Consider the following 16,886-nt stretch of genomic DNA (forward strand, 5'->3'; position numbering starts at 1 on the left):
ACTCGTGTTGCACTTAAACACTGCAAAATCAGTCAATTTTGAAACAATAGCATTCAAACAAAGCACAAAAACTTCAATAATAAACAACTTCATCGGCTTCACACTTCCATTCTTCAACCAAAAGTAATCATGTCATAAACCATAAGAAAAAATACGAAGTATTATTTATTTTCCTACTTTAACAAATGAATTTGTTATTTATTCTTCGATCCAAGAAAAATTATAGTTGTTATAAATATCTATGAAAACATTTTTTTTTTAAAAAAAAAAAAGAAACATATGACTTTAATTAAGCAAAACCCACGAGTTGGTGGCAAAGTTAGACCATTTCACAATAAAAAAATAATACTAATAAAAAAAAAAAGATAAATTAAAGTAAGACTACCTCCTCTTACGTCGTCTGTATCTTGGTACAACCAAGACAAAGCTTGGGAATACTGCAATCTACTTGTAATTATTTAAGTATTTTCTTGGACTTGGTCCAAGATTCCACAAATATATCAAAAAGATCTTAGAATAATTAAGCATAATGTAAAAGGAGAATGCCAAAAAGAATTGCATACGATGTCTATGCATTATAATTATTCATTCGATCCTTATAAAAGTTTATGGTCATAAACTTTATCAACATAGTGGTCATACATTTTTCATCTAAAACCAAGATGCTCATCTTAGCTTTGAGCCTTTGCATCATGCAAATGGCAACCATCAACTTATCAAAGTTTTCCATTTAGAAGTACCACTAGCTTAACTGGCAAGGAATAATTCGGATAAATAATTCGCGGTAAATACTTTGTATCACCTATTACGACACAAGTCAATTTAAGTAACACTTGTAATTATAAACCCTTCTTGAAAATTGTGATATATTAACTCAAGAACATAACACGTCTAGAAATTGTTGGCAGATTCCTACTTTATTCCAACTATTTATAGCTTTGAAGCAATGTCAATTCACAATTTTCCAATATCGCCATGCATATCCCACATGTGCAAAAAAGTTGATAAATGATAGATTTTGTTACTAACTTACTCTCATCCTAAGTTTCCATCATTCCATGAAGTACTATTAGTAATCAATGCTAGCTATCAAAGCCTCTTCATTGGCACACTACCACAACTATCATTTATGGACTAAATTGAAATGAACACCCTAAAGAAATTAAGGGAAGAAAAAGACTTGAAAATTACACAATCTAAGAAAGAATGATGAGAAGATTCGATATGATTAGGTGAAATTGAATTGGGCATTGACATGTGAAATTTGGTGTTTTCATGCGTTGTTTTTGGCAATAACTTGGTGGAGTTTAGTGGAAGTGTTAGACATGCTTGGTTGAAGGAAAGGAACAACTTTTATTTTTTCAACATAACTTTGAAGAGCAATAAAGATAGAAAATATGTTTTGGGTTATACTTGAAAAAAGAGTACTAAAATTGTGCCACTAAGCTAGGTGATAAGTTAAATGAGTAGCAAACGAGATTTGATTATTAGGAAATTTATCTCCTAAACTGCTAAACTTGTCAGTCAAAGTGTCTAACCTAATTTGAAATCGAGGGATTATATTATATTTCCTCCGTCCCGGAAAGAATAACTCTTTTGGGTTGATTTTGCGGGTACCAAGAAAATGAAAAAGATAATACTTTCTTCGTTTTTAAATACTTGCTCTATTTTTCTTTTTTCAACTATTTTTAATTACTTGCTTCATTTCTCCATGAGCGGATTTTTAGGTTAATTTGGAGAAAATAATAAAAAATGGAGGTATTGGGGTAAGGGGAAGAATAAAAAATTATAAAAAGCAAAAGTAGTTGAGAGAATTGGAATTAAAAATATGAAATTAATATAATACGAAGTATGAGTTATGTTGGGTCCACGAGAAAAATGAATCAAAGTAGTCGAGAGAATTGGAGTATAGAAAATATGAAATTAATAGAATACGCAGTATAATATGCTGGGTCCACTAGGTGAGAAAAATTAATTAAATATTGTAAAAGATTTCCAAACAAGGAAATGGAGCAAGTATTTAAAAACGGCCGGAAAAAAAAAAAAAGAAAGTGGAGCAAGTATTTAAAAACGGATGGAATATTTTTTTTTTTTTTTACACACACTATTTGACAAAAATTAAAAATTAACTAACGAAAAACCTGAAAATATATTACCTCCGTTTCTTATTATGGGCGTGTTCGGCAAAATATAGCTGTGAAGGTAGCTGTAGCTGTGGAGGTAGCTGTTAGTTGTGGAGGTAGCTGTTAGCTGTGTAGGTAGCTGTTAGCTGTCAACAAGCTGTTAGCTGTGAAGATAAATAATTTAGATATGAGTGTTCGGTAAAGTAGTGGTTGACTAGCTGTTACATATAAAAATCAATATTTTATTTTTAAAACTATAGATTAAATTTTCAACAACTACTTGAAAAGCTACCTCTAATTTCAAAAGCTAATGTTTCTAACTTTTCACAAAAGCTACCTCCACCACTAAAAGCTACCCTAACCACTATTTTGCCAAACACTCACATTTTTTGTTGAGTAGTGGTTTGACTTGGTCAAACCACTAAAAGCTACTCAAAAGCTAACGCCGAACACGCCCTATGTGCAACAAAGGGGTATTATTTGTTAGATAATCCCTCTGTCCCTATTTGATAGTCACTTTTGGGCAATTTTACGGGAATTAATAAACATGAATAAGAAGTAGCAACAGTACATTGAAAAAATAAAATTACATCGGGTATGCATAAAAGTAGAGAGAAAGTAATTAAACTACATGGTAAAGCAAAATTTACATGAAAAAGTTAAATTTGCACAAATATTTTTGGTTTTTAGCAAATTTCAGAGAATTTTGGTAAAAAAAAATTATATCAATGGTACTTGAAAAAAGCAAATGTGACTAACTTTTAACATTTTGGAACACCAAAATGAAATAAGTGACTAACAAATAAGAACGAAGGGATTATAAAATATTTCTTTATTGCACATAATATGAAACGGAGGTAGTATTTTATATTCAATATTCAAGTTGGTTAATCATTCTGGGATATGACCTCAAGAGGCATTATAGTTTGTATGTTAATTAACAGATTTAATTAGTCTTAAATTTATTGTTTTGGACTGGCCCAAGAGACTAAAGAAATAGGTCGTACTTTATAGCCAATTAGCCCAATACAATTAAGCAGCAAAGTCAAAAGTAGGAAGTTAGAAACTACTCAATAATGGATTCATTTTCGTACTCTTTGCAATTTGTATCAACCCATTTTCATACACTCACCTTTTTTTTTTAGGTCTTTTGCAAAGGTGTCTAAAAATAAAACCAAGTTAAGATTATCACCTTCTTAATCTTAAGGTTGGGGATTCAATTCCCACTAAAAACACTTTGAGAATAGGGATCCTTTACCCTTTCCCCTCACTCTCAAAGTGACTGACCCGCAAATACCGAACCAAAAAAACCGTGAGGGTTGAGCTACGATCAGGGTTTTTCTCCTTACCCAACAAAATAAATAAAAAAATAAAAAATTTCATACACTCACACGTCAGTATGTCAAACCAACAAAGTGTTAGCTCACTTGGTAAGTTTCTCGATGATTGGGGATTTTTGTTGTAAATAAACCTTCTCAACTCGTATTTAACCCGTAAATATTGGACCAAAAAACTGTAAGGACCTAATTATGATTTACAAAAAGACCAAATACTTTCAGTACGGTTAACCACCCATAAACACCTCTAAAGAATAATGATAAAGTACTTTTCTTTCATATTTATATTTATTGACCTGAATATATATTAAATCTAGATAAGAATAATAATATAAAATCATCAATGTTTTGCATTTCTACATTTGTACCAAACATGAAGAAATAAAATCCTATTCTCAATTTGCAACAACAATGAAAATGTTCTTCAGGTGGTTAAGGTGTCTTTTCTTATTTTCCTTAGTACTTGCCCTACCTGCCAATCTGCCATACACGGTAGCTAAATTCAAGTTGTGATAAATAATACTCGAATATTATTTTTTTAAGGTAAAGAATACAAGTGCAAAATTAATGAGCATTAAATCAGATCTCAATATTAGCAAAAAAATTAAAAAACTTGATAATGGTTATTTTCTATCTAAGGTTCAATTCCTCCATGGCCAAACTCTACCCAGATGCTTATTTTTCCATAAAAGGAAAAAAAAAAATTAACAACCTTTAGCAAAAGGATCCTTATTACTATTTAAAAAAAAGGATCCGTATTAGTTATTACCATAGTCATCGTTAAAGCCAACTACGAGTATTTTAGTTGGCTTAAATTTTGAGTATTATTATAACAATTTAACAAACACTACCTAAGATTAAATCTCGTCAACAACTCAGCATAGATACTCTTTATGCTCACTAAACGATATACTATGAAAAGAAAAAAAAATCGAATGGTTGTACAATTCATACCAATGCAAAAACATTATTGGAAAGGAAGAATTGAATGAAATGATAAGGTACAATTGTTACAAAATAATTGAAAGTAGGGAAAACCAGCAATGTCTTTATTTCAATAAACATTGTGTTAATTATATAAAAAAAAAAAAAAAAAAAAAAGTCGGTATCCGATCAATGTTACAAGTTACAACTAATATTATTGTCCTATTTTCTCATCCAAAAAAAAAAGAGTACCTATGGAGTACTTCTTAAGAAGGACACCACTTTTTAAAAACCAATACTATTTCTTAACAAAAATATAATTATTAAAAAAAAAAAATCTACATGATAGATGGATAAGAAAAATATAAATCAAAATCAACCATAGAAAAAATACATTTAAATCTTTTTGCAAAATAAACTACACGATAGATGGATAAGGAAAAAAATTTGAAAAAAATTAGAAACAAAGGAGAACATGAAGAGCAATGCCTGGCTTTCCCATGTACGCCGCCGCGGCCGAAACTCGAAAAAACGATCAAGTTTCCGTAGGATGAAAAGCAACAATAATCTCCCCCAATTTACGAGCCACCATGTCCTCCTTTAACATGCACACACGCAATGCGTGTGTGCATAAAAACGGATCAGGATCCTCTCCGGTTCGACCTTTTCCTTCTTTTTCTTCATCTTCATAAGTAATAATATCAACACCACATAACCTATAAAAATTTGTTTGTGCTATACACTCTTTACATAAGATATAAAGGAACCCTTGAAAAGTCGAAAAAAGAAATAACTTGAATGAGTTATTATTATTACATATATAAATAATAAAAAAGAATTAAGACAAAGAAGATGTAATTAATATTTAGAAGATGAAAAGGTGTTTCCCAAGAAGATGAAGACGAAAGTTTTCCCGTTAATGTTGGTATTATTGTTGTTTCCTAAGCATGAATGTAAGGAAAAAATTGAAGAAGATGGACTTTTTGTTTCACACGTACTACTTGCTTAGTATGTTGTTTAATTTTCTCTCACATATATTATTTTTTATTTAAGCAAAAGAGTCAATGATTTTAAAGGGGTGATTAAATGACCCCATATGAAATGAATCAACTATATGGTTTTTTTATACACTTGTAATTAATAATCTTAATTATAATTTAATGGGTTTTCACGTACTATGAAGAAATGTAGAATTGTATAAACTTACGGCTTAACCTTTCATTAATTGGAGCAAAACATATATATACAATGCTAATTCCTAGAGATACCTTAATTAGGTTACTAGAAATTAGGAAACAATATGAAAGATAATACCAAATATTCCACAAAATATATCACACAAAATATATCCGCAATACCCCCCCTCAAGTTGGAGCACTAGGGTCATGAGTGCCCAACTTGGACAAAAGATGGTGAAACTGTGACTTCCCAAGAGCCTTCGTGAAAATGTCGGCCAATTGAGAAGTTGTAGGAACATAAGATGGAGAAATCAAGCCTTCAACAATCGCATCTCGAACAAAGTGACAATCCACTTCAATATGTTTGGTCCTCTCATGAAAGACCGGATTCTTTGCGATGTGCAAAGCAGATTGACTGTCACAAAATAACTTGATCGCCTGAGGATGTTGCACACCCAAACTCAACAACAAACCCTTAAGCCACTTGAGCTCACAAGTGGCTGCAGACATTGCCCTATATTCGGCATCTGAAGAAGATGTCGCCACAGTTGGTTGCTTCTTAGTCTTCCAAGAGATAGGCGAATGCCCCAAAAACACCAACCAACCTGTGACAGAACGACGAGTTAGGGGACAGGCCGCCCAATCCGAATCACACCAACCTTCCAAGGTGAGATCACTAGTAGCACTCAACAAGATACCCTGACCCGGGGTACCCTTCAAATAACGAACAACACGAAGAGCTGCATCCCAATGCTCAATGCGTGGCGCTTGCATAAACTGAGACAAGATATGAACGGAGTATGCTAAATCTGGTCTAGTTACCCCAAGGTAAATCAAACGACCAACAAGCCTACGATACATTTCCGGATCCGCAAGAAGCTCACCTGTGGCACGACCGAGCTTGTGGTTTTGCTCCATGGGAAAACCACTCGGCTTTGCCCCTAATAAACCTGCTTCAGAAATAATATCCAACGTATATTTCCGTTGACATAAAAATAAACCTGAAGCACTACGAGCAACTTCTATCCCCAAAAAATATTTCAAAGGACCTAGGTCCTTCATTTTGAAACAATCACTGAGATACGCCTTGAAACCAACAAGTGCAGCGGAATGATTACCAGAAATAATAAGATCATCAACATATACTAAGACATTAATCTGAACTGTGCCTTTAGTATATGTAAAAAGAGAATAATCAGAGTAAGATTGAATGAAGCCGTACCCTTTCAAAGCCGTTGTTAGCTTTGCAAACCAACACCTCGGTGCTTGTTTCAACCCATACAAGGACTTCCTCAAGCGACACACTAATGAAGGATCTGCACCTTCAAACCCGGGAGGTAATTTCATGTATACCTCCTCAGCAAGATCACCGTGCAAGAAAGCATTATGCACATCCATTTGATGGAGTTCCCAGTTCTTTGATGCTGCAATTGCAAGAAAAGCCCGAACCGTGGTCATCTTTGCAACTGGAGCAAACGTTTCACCATAATCTATGCCTTCCTGCTGATGATTACCAAAAACGACCAAACGAGATTTAAGTCGTTCAATATCACCAGTAGAGAAATACTTTGTCTTATACACCCATTGACTCCCTAGAGCACGTTTGCCAGGAGGAAGGTGCTCTAAGGTCCAAGTGCCGTTATCTTCCAAGGCTCTAATTTCTTCCTGCATAGATTGTCTCCAACCTTCATGTTTCATGGCCTCTCTAAAAGATTTCGGATCATGACCACCAACAATAGCTGCCATAAACTTACAATAATTCACAGAAAACTTGTCACAATTTATATAATGTGCTAAAGGATAAGGAGTACCTGAAGGAGTATTGGAAGACGGAATGGAGGGAGACGGATTTTTAGCAAAAACTGAGTGAGTCACAAAATCACGAAGACGAACCGAGGGAATTTTGTCCCGAAAACCTCGCCCCAAGGGCTGCTGATCTGCTGCCCCTGTACTGCCATTTTCATCACGGCTGATGGACTGCTGTGCTGAAGAACCCGCGCCCACAGCCTCCTCCTGCGGGTGAGCTGAAGCAAGACCTTGGTGGTCTGCCGTAGATGCACTCGCAGGGTCATGGTCACCCAAATATCTGCCCTCAAGGACACCATTGGGCATATCACGTTCCACACTGCCATCACACTCCTCAAACTCAACAAAATCATCGTGAATAGCATATTGAGAATCAAAGTCATTAGGCTCAATGTTAACACTGACCGGAGTAGCAAACGGAAACACATCCTCAAAAAATTTAACATCCCGAGACACAAAAAAAACTTTGGAGTCAAGGTCATACAAACGCCACCCTTTCTTCCCAAAAGGATAGCCCACAAAAACACACTTCCGACTTCTACTAGCAAACTTATCTCCATTAGTTTTCTGATTATGAGCAAAACATAAACACCCAAAGGTACGAATGGCACCAAGCATAGGGGGTTTATCAAATAGGATTTCGAATGGAGTTTTATTTTGTAGCAATGGAGTAGGAGTACGATTAATTAGGTGAGCCGCGGCAAGTACACACTCACCCCAAAAATAAATAGGTAAGTTTGCCTGGAATCTCAAAGCTCTCCCAACAGACAAAAGATGCTTATGTTTTCTCTCAACCCTCCCGTTTTGTTGCGGAGTACCCACACAAGAGGTCTGGAAAATAATACCCGTAGTATCAAAAAAATCATGCAAACAATTAAACTCCGTACCATTATCACTTTGCACAATTTTTATGGTTTGAGAAAATTGTCTTTCCACCATAGCAACAAACATCAAGAACTTACGGAAAACCTCCGTTTTATCATTCAGTAAATAAATCCAAACGGCTCTAGAGTAATCATCAACTATTGTCAAAAAATAACGAGCACCGCATGACGAAACATGTCTATACGGACCCCACAAATCACAATGTATCTTTTCAAAAATTCTAGATGCTTTATTGTCACTCAAAGGAAAACTATCTCTAGGATGCTTAGCACGCATACATACTTCACATCCTTTATTTAACCAAGCTTTATTACTAACTGTGGGAAGCAACTTAACTACCCTCTCAGAAGGATGACCCATACGACGATGCCACAACTCCAACTCTGAATTTGCAGCGCTCACATGATGCACCGAATCCATTTTGCTAAAGTAATACAATCCGTCTCTCCTAGTCCCCGTTCCAATCAGCTCCTTCGTGTGGTCCTGTATAGCACAAATATAAGGGTTAAATTGGACAGTACAATTAAGGTCATCGTTGAGTTGCGAAACAGAAATCAAGTTACAACTCAAATTAGGGACATAGAGTACTCCGGTGAGAGTAATCTTGTCCGATAAACAAACAGAGCCAATAAGAGACGACGACACCGTGTCTCCATTGGGCAAACCAACCGGGCACTCGAAGCTTTTTGTGTCAAAAAGCCAATATTTTTCTCCAGTTACGTGATGTGTAGCTCCTGTATCAATAATCCAAGAGGTGTCATCAAACTTACCACTCAAACGATTATCAGAAATTGTAGCATTACCCATCAATCCCGTAATTGCCTTCCATTGTTCACTAGAGAATAAACGACCCGAAGCAAAAGAACTTGTATCCTCCGACTTCGAGCCACCACCCGAAACTGCATTAGCCTTCACCGGAGCTCCCCGACCACGACTAGCTGCGGGTGGCCCCCCCTGGCTGCCAGCAGCACCCTCCGGCCAGCCATGTTTGTCATAACAGCGGTTTTCTTCATGGCCTCGTTTTTTACAGTAAGAACAAATTTTATCGGACCAACACTTCACGGTTTCATGACCCACTTTCTTACACTTGTCACACACTGGCAGCTGCCTGTCAGAACCACCGGCGCCACCTGCACGACCCCTCCCTGCAGCAGTTCGTACAGCGAACCCGAGAGCAGGAGCAGGATCCTCCTTTGTACGAGAAATCCCTCTAACATTCTCCTCCTGTGAAACCTGTTGGTATGCTCTGTTCAAAGAGGGCAAGGGATCTTGCAAGAGCAATGTAGAACGCAAAGCAGCATAATAATCAGAGTACAAACCGAGCAAAAATTGTTGGAGACGATCCCCATCACGCCGCTGTGCGTGTTGCTTCCCAACATTACAAGAGCACTTCCCACAATTACAAGAAATTAGGGGTTCCAATCTATCAAGTTCATCCCACAAAACCGCTAATTTACTATAATAAACCGCAACTGTCATGTTTTTCAATTGCTCACATCTATTAATTTCAAATTTAATCTGTTGAATTCTAGGGCCATTAACGAGACAAAAACGCTCATGTAAATCATCCCACAATTTCTTAGCATTATCATAATGTGAAAGCATAGATTTTACCTCGGGATCGATTGTGTTCATGAGCCAAGAAACTAACATACATTGAATTGTTACCCAATCATCCTTCGTACATGGCGGCTCGAAGGTGGTGATACTACCATCAAGAAAACCAAATTTCCGGCGAGAGCAAAGAGCAAGTCGCACGGCATGAGACCAATCGTGAAAATTGTCCAATTTTAGACGTTGTGAGGTGATGTAATCCCCGGGCCGATCTTGCGGTCCAAGGTAGAAAGGGGAGTTTGATTCAATTTTTGTAGGTGCCGGTGGAGGAGATGTGTCATCCCCGACGGCCATTATTGATGTTTACAGAGAGAAAAAAAACCAAGGCTCCGATACCATGTAGAATTGTATAAACTTACGGCTTAACCTTTCATTAATTGGAGCAAAACATATATATACAATGCTAATTCCTAGAGATACCTTAATTAGGTTACTAGAAATTAGGAAACAATATGAAAGATAATACCAAATATTCCACAAAATATATCACACAAAATATATCCGCAATAAGAAAACTAGCCTTGATTTGAGGGAGCAACGTAGTTCCAAAAAAGTTTTTTTTGATTCTTATTTGTTCCTTTCAACGTTTGTGGACCCATCTATGTACCGGATCCATACAAATATTACTACCTTCTACACTAAATCTCATGACTTTTTATTTATTTTTTTTATTTCTACTTTCTTTTGAGGAGTAATAATCTAGTGATAAATGCAAATCTACATAAGAAGCTAACACATACATCAATCGACGAGTGTTTTTGTCAAAAATTTAGAGGTGTTAGAAGTATCAGTCCAGTCTCAAAATAGCTTTAAAAGCCCGCTTTGATCTAATATTCCTGTCACTATTTAGCGGGTTGGGGATGAAAATTTTTACCTATGCCCATCTCGGCCCAATTTTTTATCACCTTGATCTACCAAAAAAAAAAACTTTGTATTATTTTAGAAGGGTACATGTAAGCATTTAATATATTTCCTTTTTTAGTACATTAAGTTGGGAGTTTTTCAACAATTCACGAGTAAATCGGCGTAATAAATGTTAATTTTATGTTAATTCTTTTCAATTTTATCTTCTTATATCGGGCTGCATATATCTTTCCCTTTTAAGAAATGTATTCATGCTTGTTTTAGGGTTAATTAATATATCACTACTCCTTATTGAATTATGTAATACTCCTAACGTATTTTGCATGATAAGGTTTTTGCATCGATTAGTGTTATTATTACATTGATAGATTACGGTCCTGTTCACATTTATTGAACTGAGCTGACTAAACTGAATGGAGTTGAACTGAACTGAACTGAGTTGAAATGAATATATTATGAGAAAGGGAAATTAGGAGCTGAACTGAACTGATTGAAGCTGAACTGAATTGAAATTAAGTAAATGCGAACAGGCCCTACGCTGTATATATTCTATCCAATTTTATAATAAGAGGGATCAATTTAGGTCATTGTTTGAGGTTTGGATTGGGACTAGTCGGCCTGACACGGATCGAGTCTAGTACATATTTGAATCATGTAAATTATTGTATCCATGTAAATATCGAATTCTAAATAGGGTCACTTTCGAGTTAGGTCGAGTCAATATATAATACTTCTGAACTGCCTCCATTGTATTAACACTCCTTAGGGTATATCTATATAAAATAATACTCCAAGCATACTTCAATTCTCTGTTATATTCAAGGTTTGGCTCTAGATTAAACAACAATTGTAAGCATAGCCTTGGTGCACGTAGTGGAACAAAAATTGTGTGTTGGGGTGATGTGCTTAATGACATATCATCGTAGATGAATGAATAATGGCTAGTAATGAGATTGGGTAAGGGGGTGGGTCATGGGTGCACGTGTGGAGCCAATGCAATGGTGGTGATGGCTATGTATATTGATGAGATTGGTGTGTGGTTGGTGTGGTGGTAGGGAAGGGTACGGTGGAGAAAGACTTTGAAGTACGAAAAAAAAAAATCTTTGTTTTTATGACAAAAGCCCAAAAAAAAAAAAAGGAAAATCAATCCACTGAAATAAGACCTTATATTAATATGGTAACACATTAATAGTCAAGCATTGGTTCCCTCCGGTTTTTTCTTGGAAGGGTTTTTTTTAGTTTTCTCTAAGCTTTTTCTCTTGGAAGGGTTTTTTTTAAAAGGGTTTTTCTATCCTCTATTGCTTGGTTTTTTTAATGTTTTTGAAAGTTTTCTTCTTTCTTTTCTCTCCATCTCTATCATTTCTTTTTCTCTTGGTCTCAGTTGTGAATCTTTGTAGGGCTTCCACTGGTATTCTTACTGGTGGTAAGCATAAAAAATCTTTTAATTGTTTTTAATAAATGTATCTCATCAATCTTTTAGATGATGATTATATTTTCTTTTTATGTTTGTATGGCGAGAATTAAAAATCTAGAGTTTCATAATCTCTACATGAATCTTGAGGACCACATGGGTATTTTCACTCAAACGACATCAAGCTGAATTAGTGCGAACTCACAGATTGTATTGTTTCAGATGGAGTTTTTAATTAAGGTGGGTATTTTCACTCAAACGACATCAAGCTGAATTAGTGCGAACTCACAGATTGTATCGTTTCAGATGGAGTTTTTAATTAAGGCAATTGTTGATCAAATCTGCGATATGGATGTATTTAGGTTTAAGATGTTATGTAATTGTGTTGGAATTCTTGATTTCTTAGGAATTATATGTAAGAGTCGTTTGGCTATATTTTATTAATGAAATTCCTTTTCTTCTTGTAAAAAAAAAGACCTTATATTAATATGATGATTAGAATAAATAATTAAGATAAGAGAGGTTTTTTATTCATCTTAAATAGAACGGGTTCACATTAATTTATTGTGAAATACTAATACTTGAGACACTTTGATCGTTTCATACTTTTATTAGTTTTAAAAATGTCTTAAAATAAAGATTATTATGTTAAAATAAAAGTCATTATTTTAAAGGTTAGAAGAGGTTAAATTTTTCAAAAAGAAAGTTTTCATACACCAGTCAATAATATGAATAAAAAAGTCACTATGTAAAAATTAGGGTCATTATAATTAACCTAACCCTTCAAAAAAAGAAAATCAATAAATAAAGGAAAATTTGCCAATTACTACCGCAAGTTAATACTACTTTGTAAATTACTACCGCAAATTAAAAAAATTGTGAGTTACTACCGCAAAAAATTTTAAGATGTTGCAATTACTATCAAACCCCCATTAAACCCAACTATGACGTCATTATATCACTTTAACCTATGGTTAAAGCCCTTAACCATGACGTCATTATATCCCTAAACCATTTTCTTTTTTTGGGGGGGGGTTGGTTAAAGCTCTTAACCATGGTCAAACACGGGTTAAAGGGATATAATGACATCATAGTTGAGTTTAATGGGGTTTGGTAGTAATCGCAACATCTTAAATTTTTTTGCGGTAGTAATTCACAACTTTTTTAATTTGCGGTAGTAATTTACAAAGTATTATTAACTTGCGGTAGTAATTGGCAAATTATCCATAAATAAAACTCATTATATTAAAATTAGGGTTACTATGTTTAACATGACATCAGTTGCACGCATATGAACCTCAACAAGCTTAGGTTCACTACAATAATATTATTTTAAACTAGGTCGTCTACAGTACTCCACACAAGTTTATTCCATTTTTATACAGTAATACTTATTTTTTATCATTAAATTAAGCATTAATGTTATACTAGAATGGTGGTCAATAAGTTCTCATTTTTCTTTTTTTTGACGGGAATAAGTTCACATTTTTTCATTTCAAATAAAGTTGCATGTCTAATTCCCGTGCAACATCGTTAATTTAATTAACGACTATTTCACTAAATGCCACTGAGCAATTTTAAAATTCACCAAATGCCATCAGACTTTTCAGAATTCACCAAATGCCACCCAGTTTTTAAAAAATTCACCCAGTGCCATTAATGACCAACGGTCGTTAACTCCGTTAGTAATTAGGGTTTAAACATGACACGTGTCATGATATAATTGGACCATTTATCTTAATTCATAAAAATTAAAAAAAAACAAAAAAAGTTAAAAAAATACAAAAAATTTAAAAAAAAAACAAAAAAAAACCCCAAAATTTTCCCAGCCACCCCCACCACCGCCAAACCCTAGCCCTTCCCCTCATCTCGCCGGAAAACGACCAGTCACCACCGGAACCACCTTCACCACCATTCCCTATCCCTCTCCCCCTCCCTTCACGCAACTCACCTCTCTCCAGCCCAGAAACGGACTTGCCGGAGTCGGGATCACCCGCTGTCGCCGACCCTCACCCATTGTTACTCTGACCTCCCCTACCCGACGCGCCACCCATCCAATCTAACCTTAACCCGCGAAAACCACAACCAACCTCCACCTTCACGAGCAACGATTCTGATTCAACCCCTTCCCGACCACCACAGCCTCAAAACCATCCCCTCCCCTGTTTTCCGGCTCCTATAAACCCCATTCCCTCACCTTAAACCACCAAAAATCGACTTAACCCAGAAAACCTGAAACCCTATAAAATGGGATTTCTGGGTTAAACCCGAAACCCAAATGGGTTCTGTAGTGGTGGCGGTGAAGTGGCGGTGCATCGGGGTTGAGGATTTAGACCAATTGGTGCGCGTGGGAGCAGCGAAGGGAGCTGGGTGGTGCTAATCGTGGCTGATGTGATGGTGGTGCGTGTGGGTGTAGCAAAGGGGGCAGTGTGGTGGTTGGAGGTGGAGTTGCTGTGGTGGCAGTGAGGGAGCAGGGTTTTTGGGGTCGGGACGAGCAGCGTGGGTGGTTTTGGGGGTCGGTGGTGGGTCAGGTTGGGAGCTACATGGTCGGCCGGCCGATTGTTGGTGGTTCCGGTGGTGACCGGCCGTTTTCCGGCGAGATGAGGGGAGGGATTAGGGTTTGGCGGTGGTCGGGGTGGCTGGGAAAATTTTGGGGTTTTTTTAAAAATATTTTTGTTTTTTTTTTTGTATTTTTTTTTAACTTTTTTTGTATTTTTTTTAATTTTTATGAATCAAAATAAATGGTCCAATTATGTCATGACACGTGTTATGATTAACCCCTAATTACTAACGGAGCTAACGGTCGTTGGTCATTAATGGCACTGGGTGAATTTTTTAAAAACTGGTTGGCATTTGGTGAATTCTAAAAAGTCCGATGGCATTTGGTGAATTTTTAAATTGCTCAGTGGCATTTAGTGAAATTTCCGTTTAATTAATTGAGAGGTTGACATGAATTAAAGTTTTCATATGAGAAGAGAATGTTACATAACACATAAACTAACGTTTTTAAAAATGTTTATAAATATACTCCGTATTAGTATAGCTAGAAGATGTTGGGTGCACTCAGTGGTGGACATGTTTAATGCTTGCATTTAGATATAAACAATATCTTTTTCATTGCAAGATCCTTAAATCAGGAGAAAAGCTCTAACTATCTTTGTTATCCCTCACTCTCATCTTCCACATGCACTAGATATAATCGGGTAAAAGCTACACATACAAATGTTGTATGTGGTCCCTACATATAACTCTAATTTCACATGTTTTTATGGGCTAAAATAATAGGCACAAGTTTCATTAAATTCAATTTATATTTGACTACTAATTTTCTCCCATTTTCTGTTGATGTGTCAAATTTTTAATGGTGTTGTATGTAGAGACAACATATCATTGTTGTATGTGTATCAGCTTTCGATATAATCGATATAGGTGTTGGAAATGCAAGACAAGTTAGTATTCTTGTTAATTAGTGTAGTAGATGATTAGCTTTCTTCATTAAACTTAGATATCTAGTTATTAATTTATATTTATATTTTCTTAAATCTCAAAGCAAACACATAATACCTCAAAACGTGTCTAAGCCACTCACATACAATTATTATTCTTAATTATTCTTATTACATGACATGGTGACATACACTCTTCCAGTCCAAATGACATGGTGACATCTCCTCGCAGATGCAACCTTAATTATTCTTATTACATTAGAAAATGTTTATATTAAAACTTGAGCCCACAACTCCGAAACATTAATAGCTTACCAACTAATCTAAAACATTTTATTGCTTTTATTTATTTATATAATACAGAGTAATATAATATACTCCCCTGTTTTTCAAAACTTCGAGCCTTTAAGGTTGATTTTGCGGTTATTAAGAAACTTAAATAAAAAGAAATAAAAATATATTAAAAAGACAAATTTATATGGGGTTTGCAAAAAAGTAGAGATAAAGTTTTAAAAATACATGAAAAAACAAAATTTTATATAGAAAAGCTAATTTTGCATAAATATTACTCCGTATTGTAAATTGGTAGGTATTTTAATGCAAATAGGTCGATCATTTTGAGTCTAAAATTAGGTCACGGAGGAAATAATTGATTACTCCATAGTTGATTAAACGTCATACACTATTTAAGAAGAGTTTTTTTATTTAACAAATACATAACATTTAAATTAAATAAAAAAACTTCTCTTTAGCAAAAGCTCTACATATAAACGTTCTTCTTGTCCTCTTTCATACAGAGTAGTGTTTATAGCCATTTTTAACAAGAGGGTCTAACAATTCATTGCAGCTGTGAAGTTAATTTAATTTTATATGAAAAAATAACTAATTGTTCAACACCTTAATAGAGGTTCTTTTGCATTACTTTATTTTAAACAAAAGATTGGTTCAATCCAAAATTCTAAAGCGTTTTGGACTATTAGTCCATATATAAATCGAAAAATTACAGTATTTTTTTAGCTCAAAATATTGGACCAATTATAGTCCGCTCTTATTCATTTTTTCGTCTAACCCATAAACTAGACCGGTTTTTTAACAACCCTAATTACAAGGTCATACGCCACGTACACAATGAGACTTAGACCAAAGACCTCCCTTAGACATCTTATTACTAAGTTTGAGCCAACCCTTGGTTTAAATTTTTGTGCTCTAGTTCATCCAAAAGTATAGTTGTTGTCCTTCTCATGTTATAAATGTGGGCCCTATGAATATGAAGATGTGCCGTGAGTGTTGGAGGATAG

This window comes from Chenopodium quinoa, unplaced genomic scaffold (assembly GCF_001683475.1).
Source record: "Chenopodium quinoa cultivar QQ74 unplaced genomic scaffold, ASM168347v1, whole genome shotgun sequence".
Classification (NCBI taxonomy): domain Eukaryota; kingdom Viridiplantae; phylum Streptophyta; class Magnoliopsida; order Caryophyllales; family Amaranthaceae; genus Chenopodium; species Chenopodium quinoa.